The sequence below is a fragment of the Myxocyprinus asiaticus genome, chromosome 28, assembly GCF_019703515.2.
Source record: "Myxocyprinus asiaticus isolate MX2 ecotype Aquarium Trade chromosome 28, UBuf_Myxa_2, whole genome shotgun sequence".
NCBI classification, from domain to species: domain Eukaryota; kingdom Metazoa; phylum Chordata; class Actinopteri; order Cypriniformes; family Catostomidae; genus Myxocyprinus; species Myxocyprinus asiaticus.
In genome coordinates, this window is record NC_059371.1 from 36,370,426 (window position 1) to 36,378,566 (window position 8,141).

The following is an 8,141-nucleotide window of genomic DNA, read 5'->3' on the forward strand; positions in this document are numbered from 1 at the left end:
GCGCCTGAGTCTTCATTAAGTCATGCTTTTTACATTATGTTTGTGAGGTAAGAGTTTGATCGGTTGTTTTTGCCAATTTAAGCAGATTACTAGATCTGTGCTAAATATGTAAAGCTATTTTTAATATCAGCTCCTGTTTTTTTACCTCTATGTTGGCGTGTGGTCGACAGACTGTAGGAAAAAAGATAGATCTGCTGTGTTCTTAGAACACTTAGGCATTTTAATGAAGTAAATAGATTTGTAGACATGCTTTTTTTATACATGAAAACATATTAAAATGATTGAAACTCATTATAATTATTAAAAGACTATTATTGTTGTCTTTTGATAAAAGTCATGCTCAGCAGCTTGCAGACTGTAGGGAAATGATAGATTTGCTTTGTTCTTATAATGCTTAAAACCTCTAATAAAGTCTCTTTGTAGGTCTGTAGACATACAAATTTTAGAGGATTAAAATATTCTTTTGATCGTTGATTCAGTGACTAACTCATTTCACACAAGACACTCATTTGTCACCACCTTCTGGCATCACCAGAAATGGTCACTGAATCATTAAATGGATCTGAATGATTTTTGGTGAAAGTAGTCAAAACACTCGAGCCACTTGGATACATTTAAATCCCACAGTGCACAAGCACAGAGTAAAAACCTTAAATTGTGCATATGCAAAACTGTCATTATTGTAACTGATTAAATAATTTATTCAGGACCAGCTTGTGCTCAGTCTTTTATTGTCATGTGTGAAACAGAAGCAAGTGCTCCACAAGATGCCCTTTATTTTTGCAGCGAATTTTGCAAGATTTTGCAATTATTTTGTAATACTTGAATCTTTAAAATACTACAAATATTAAAGATAATATGTATATATTAATATAATACTTGTATAATACTTATATATTAATATATAATGCAATATATTAATACTGCACTGTAAGTTTTGGGTCTGTGTGAGCCACCTACTGACAGCTGTGCCCCCCCCCCCCCCACACACACACTTTTAAAATGACTGCAAAGCCCCTGGGTCAAACCTTCCACTAAGTGAATCAGAATCCCACTTTCTGCTCTACTGGAATAGCTACAAGATACATTATGATGAATTATGATGAATTATGGATTTTATAACATATGTATCTCACATAACATAAGCTCATTACTTACAGATCAAATCACAGCTTATTTTCCTACAGAGTTTGCTTATTTGGCAGGGACAATACAGGCTACTGTATCTTACGTTACCTAAACTTTTTAGTCAGCTCATGCTCTGCTAATTGCTAAGCTGGCAGCACAAAAGATGTCTGATCATTTTTTATTTGTATTTTTTATGCTTTTATTTAAGTGTACAACAACAACAACAACTACACAGATAATAATAATAATAATAATAATAAAATATGTTCATATTTGATGTACACCATTCTTATTTAAGTTATATAAAAACTATAATGAATTTTTCATTTTGGCAACAACAACCATCCATGCGATTATCTAATCAGCCAATCGTGTGGCAGCATTGCAGTGCATAAAATCATGCAGATACGGGTCATGAGCCCTTTGCCTAGAATTTGCAGACATGTACTCTTGACATTTTCTCAACCAACTTCTTGAGGTATCACCCTGGGATGCTTTTTAAACAGTACTGAAGGAGTTCCCATCTATGTTGGGCACTTATTGGCTGCTTTTCTTTATTATTTGGTCCAAGTCATCAATTTATTTTTTATTAAATTTTAATTTTATAATAAATTAATATGGTGGCACAATTATATTTTTGTCTACAAAACTAATTTCAAACATTTATGCATACGCCTTCAAATCAAAAGATTTTTAAGATCATGAGAAACATTTCAGGCAAGTGACCCCAAACTTTTGAACGGTAGTGTATATGGAGCCATTTTTTGGAGGGTTCAAAGTTAAAAATGTGAAGCTTATAATAATAAAAGCACTTACATGAATTCTTCCGTTGAGTCGGCATGAAACAGAAGTTATGACCAAATTTACTTCCATATTGTGACGTATTTCCGAGTGAAACAGCTTATCTAACAAGAAAAAAATGTAGGGCGGGGATTTGAGTTTATCCAGAGGTTGTTGACTGGATTGTGAAAATATGGGCATTGCATAGCAGAACGGAGGCAGATCTGAATGCGCACACACCCCTACCACCATAAACGCAAGAGCACATTTACACAGTCTTTGCTTATGAAGAGACTATAGTCGTTGAAAAGTGAGTGAGTAAAAGTGACTACGCACGCCCGGCCCCCAATCGGGCTAATCAGCCAAGGAGAGGGATAAGTGCAGCAGAATGCGGCAGTTCGAGAGAGAGAGAGAGCCACACGCAGCTGCCATGTGTGCATTTATGTTTTGTGTCTTTTTTTTTTTTTATTAAATATTATTTTGATTGTTCAGCCAGTTCCCACCTCCTCCATTCCCATGAAGCTAGTAACCTTGTTACATTGGTGCCGAAACCTGGGAAGGAGGACGGATGCGCTGTCGTGGAGTCCTCGCCACTACCAGCCAACCGAGGAGCAGCCACGGCCGTCCGCCCGGGGACGGAGACGTCACTGCCGGCCACCGAGGATCTGAGGCATGCTGCCGTTTCCCCCCATAGAAAAAAAAATAGAGAAAAGAGGGGGAGGAGAGTGACTGTCTGCCCGGGGCCAGTGGACCTACTACCGTCCACTGGGGGAGGAGCGAACTGTCGTCCGCCAGAGGTTGGGGAATGGCTGAGGGCCGTACGACAGCATATCTGGGCACCGGCGAACCAGGTTATTCCTGTCTCTCCTCTCTCTCTCTCGCTGTCGCTCCGCTTTGCCCTTTCCCTCTCCTCTTTTTTATTTACATTTAGTAACCCAAGTTCATTTTCTGATATAAACGGGGGAAAATCTTATCTAGACTGAACATTTTCTAATGTCTGGACCACTGATATATTTATATTATAGATCAGTGGTCTGGACTCTATCTGCAGGGTTTTATGATTATACAAATGGTTTGATATCCTGACAATAAGCACTTTGTCTATGAAGATAAATTTCACGATTTTAATGCAAATGTCACGTCAGTAACGCTGGATTTGCCCCTTAACAATGGCGATTTTGTACCTGTCAGCAAACCTGTTTAATGTCCAACCGTTTAATTGTCTTGATGAATTTATATAAACCTGTGTTACTTGAATGAAGTAGTGATGGCGAAAATCTATGGAGTTATATGTGTGCCACAATTCTGCGCGCACAAAATTATATTTTGAGCGTGCAGTATATTTTGAGCACACAAAAATGTTCTGCGCGCACAAAAAGTTTTTTGCACGTGCGTGAACTCGCACGTTTTGTAAAGCAGTGTATCTTCTTGCAAAGATGAATTCACTCTGAGCAAACAAAAAAAACAATTTTGCATTTGAATAAAGTTTATTTGAATGTGAATTTGCACAGAATTCTGAAATTTATGTAACTTCACTGTTTTTTGTGTGTGCAAGATCTCACTTGCTCTCTCCTCCCACCCACTCGGTTCATAGCTTTGAGTGCTTGTTTGCTCAACAAGGTCACAGCATTATTATGTGCCAGAATTTCAGCTAATCAGAGATGAGGTGGTAAATTTTGATTGGCTGGCTAGACCACAGATCAAACTGCTAATAAAAACAACAAGAAGAAGAGGAGAAGGGGATAGTTTGATTTCAAGAAAGGAAATGTGTAACAAACTATGACCACATGAAAGCAGCTCTTTTGTTGACAACTGTTTTTATTTAACCTTTATGAAATATATATTTTTAGACTGCACACTGCCAATAGGCTTACTAGCTAGCTAACTATCTGGCTAGCTCTCTTAGTATGGTTCTCTTGGCTAGGATTTGGTTATCTAGGTTACCAAGTTACTCTTACTTAGCTATTAGCTTGGCCATGTTAGCTACCATTTTCATCTGAAATTTTATTAATTTAATCTTTCCCATGTGTAAAACTCTTTAAGACTAATGTAATAGTGTAGTTTTGGGGGAATTTAATTTGACTTCTATCTATCCCACATGATATTCTGAGAGAGCAGTTTATATATATATATATATATATATATATATATATATATATTAATTCCCAATTCCCAATGTGCTTTTTTTTTTTTTTTTTAAGTCCTCGTGGTCGCGTAGTGATTCGCCTCAGTCCGGGTGGAGGAGGACGAATCCCAGTTGCCTCCGCATCTGAGACCGTCAACCCGCGCATCTTATCACGTGGCAACCACCCTCAACTCACCATGCACCCCACCGAGAACGAACCACATTATAGTGACCACGAGGAGTTTACCCCATGTGACTCTACCCTCCCTAGCAACCGGGCCAATTCGGTTGCTTAGGAGACCTGGCTGGAGTCACTCAGCATGCCCTGGGATTCAAACTAGCGAGCTAGCGAACTCCAAGGGTGGTAGACAGCGTATTTTACCACTGAGCTACGCAAGCCCCCCGAGAGAGTAGTTTATTAAAATACAGGTGCATCTCAATAAATTAGAATGTCGTGGAAAAGTTCATTTATTTCAGTAATTCAACTCAAATTGTGAAACTCGTGTATTAAATAAATTCAGTGCACACAGACTAAGTAGTTTAAGTCTTTGGTTCTTTTAATTGTGATGATTTTGGCTCACATTTAACAAAAACCCACCAATTCACTATCTCAAAAAATTAGAATATGGTGACATGCCAATCAGCTAATCAAATCAAAACACCTGCAAAGGTTTCCTGAGCCTTCAAAATGGTCTCTCAGTTTGGTTCACTAGGCTACACAATCATGGGGAAGACTGCTGATCTGACAGTTGTCCAGAAGACAATCATTGACACCCTTCACAAGGAGGGTAAGCCACAAACATTCATTGCCAAAGAAGCTGGCTGTTCACAGAGTGCTGTATCCAAGCATGTTAACAGAAAGTTGAGTGGAAGGAAAAAGTGTGGAAGAAAAAGATGCACAACCAACTGAGAGAACCGCAGCCTTATGAGGATTGTCAAGCAAAATCGATTCAAGAATTTGGGTGAACTTCACAAGGAATGGACTGAGGCTGGGGTCAAGGCATCAAGAGCCACCACACACAGACATGTCAAGGAATTTGGCTACAGTTGTCGTATTCCTCTTGTTAAGCCACTCCTGAACCACAGACAACGTCACAGGCGTCTTACCTGGGCTAAGGAGAAGAAGAACTGGACTGTTGCCCAGTGGTCCAAAGTCCTCTTTTCAGATGAGAGCAAGTTTTGTATTTCATTTGGAAACCAAGGTCCTAGAGTCTGGAGGAAGGGTGGAGAAGCTCATATCCCAAGTTGCTTGAAGTCCAGTGTTAAGTTTCCACAGTCTGTGATGATTTGGGTTGCAATGTCATCTGCTGGTGTTGGTCCATTGTGTTTTTTGAAAACCAAAGTCACTGCACCCATTTACCAAGTAATTTTGGAGCACTTCATGCTTCCTTCTGCTGACCAGTTTTTTAAAGATGCTGATTTCATTTTCCAGCAGGATTTGGCACCTGCCCACACTGCCAAAAGCACCAAAAGTTGGTTAAATGACCATGGTGTTGGTGTGCTTGACTGGCCAGCAAACTCACCAGACCTGAACCCCATAGAGAATCTATGGGGTATTGTCAAGAGGAAAATGAGAAACAAGAGACCAAAAAATGCAGATGAGCTGAAGGCCACTGTCAAAGAAACCTGGGCTTCCATACCACCTCAGCAGTGCCACAAACTGATCACCTCCATGCCACACCGAATTGAGGCAGTAATTAAAGCAAAAGGAGCCCCTACCAAGTATTGAGTACATATACAGTAAATGAACATACTTTCCAGAAGGCCAACAATTCACTAAAAATGTTTTTTTTTATTGGTCTTATGATGTATTCTAATTTGTTGAGATAGTGAATTGGTGGGTTTTTGTTAAATGTGAGCCAAAATCATCACAATTAAAAGAACCAAAGACTTAAACTACTTCAGTCTGTGTGCATTGAATTTATTTAATACACGAGTTTCACAATTTGAGTTGAATTACTGAAATAAATGAACTTTTCCACGACATTCTAATTTATTGAGATGCACCTGTAAATGTGTGGCAGACAAGCCTCTTGTACATTGGACTGGAGGAAGCGGGAACCGGGTTATCAACCAAAAAGACTTTTAATAAACAAAACACAACATAAAACTGCTTTTCAGAAATCATGCGCGCACGTGCGCGTGCGCACACACACACACAAACTTGTTTTTATATCATTGTGGGGACTCTCCATAGACTTCCATGCATTTTATACAGATCTAACGATAATTTCTTTCCCCTACCCCTAACCCTCACAGAAACCTTTTTGCATTTTTACATTAAAAAACCAACAAAACAAAAAACCCCATAGTTTAGTATGTTTAATAAGCCATTTCCCTCATGGGGACCGCTGGCTGGGCCCCACAGTGTAGGTGATCTCAGGTTTTACTATCCTTGTTGGGACGTTTGGTCCCCACAACGTAGCATAAACATGCACACACACAAACACACACACACACACACACACACACACACATAAACACATAAACACACACACGTGTGCATCCTCACGGCCCAGCCACACCCTCCTCCTCGTCACAAAATGTGACCAGATTACAGTCTACCTTGGATCAGCAACCACTGAACCTTCTTTTTGTTGTTATTAGATGAAATATTAATTTCTTTAATAAAAATGTTATTTTGTCCACCTTCTTTAGTGTGTCCTCTCCTATTTTTCGACAGCCTTGTTTATTATAAATATTATGAATATTATAAATATTACCTAAAAACACAAACTTTTTTTTTATATCATTGTGGGGACTTTCCATAGACTTCCATGCATTTTTTAGATTTTTTACAGATCTAACAATAATTTCCCCTAACCATACCCCTAAACCTAACCCTCATAGAAACCTTTTTACATTTTCTAAAAAACATCGTTTAGTATCGCTGGCTGGGCCCTACAAGGTAGGTGATCTCAGGTTTTACTATCCTTGTGGAATGTGGGGACATTTGGTCCCCACAATGTAGTATAAACCTGTATTAATATTCTATTCTTGATAATAAATTAGAAAAGCTGTTTAAGTTGGCATTCAAAGCTGTGGGGTATCTTGAAATGTTCAGTATGCTGTTTTTATGACGTTTATGCATTCTACCACAACCCTTCTAGCAAAATTGATTAAGGAGAAGAAATGGAGAAAAGGAAAAGAGGCTAATTATGTCTCCTGTCATAGTTTGTGGTAAATTATATGTATAGTATATTGAACCTAAGTTGTTTGAGACTGCAAAAAGTTTTAAAATATAGAATGAAATCCTTAGCATTGCATGATCCCAGGCTACTATATTTTGAAAAACTTACATTACAGGAAGTTAACAGTTAGTGAACGAATCGTTCTTTTTAGTGAATGAGTTGAACAAGTTCACCAAATCAGACTGAATTGTTTGAATTGAGCAACTTGCAGTTCTCGAGTCAACAGTACACTGAACTGAGAATCGTCTCTTTCTGAGGTGTCCGACATACTGAGAACCGATGAGCTGCTGACATTGAGCATGCGTGTGATTAAGGGGTGAAATGTATGTTTCAGGTGTATTTTGCTGAACAACAGAGAGTGTAACAAATTAAACATACTGGAAATATTTTTTATGACTTGACTGTATTATCGTTTTATCAACTTATGAAGATGATCCAGTCTACAGCTATCGAGTCAACAGCACACTGATCCGAGGACAGCAGCTCTTGAGTCAACGGTACACTGATCCGAGGACAGCAGCTCTTGAGTCAACGGTACACTGATCCGAGGACAGCAGCTCTTGGGTCAACGGTACACTGATCCGAGGACAGCAGCTCTTGGGTCAACGGTACACTGATCCGAGGACAGCAGCTCTTGGGTCAACGGTACACTGATCTGAAAACAGCAGCTCTTGAGTCAACGGTACACTGATCCGAGGACAGCAGCTCTTGAGTCAACCGTACACTGATCCAAAGACAGCAGCTCTTGAGTCAACGGTACACTGATCCGAGGACAGCAGCTCTTGAGTCAACGGTACACTGATCCGAGGACAGCAGCTCTTGAGTCAACGGTACACTGATCCGAGGACAGCAGCTCTTGAGTCAACGGTACACTGATCCGAGGACAGCAGCTCTTGAGTCAATGGTAGACTGATCCG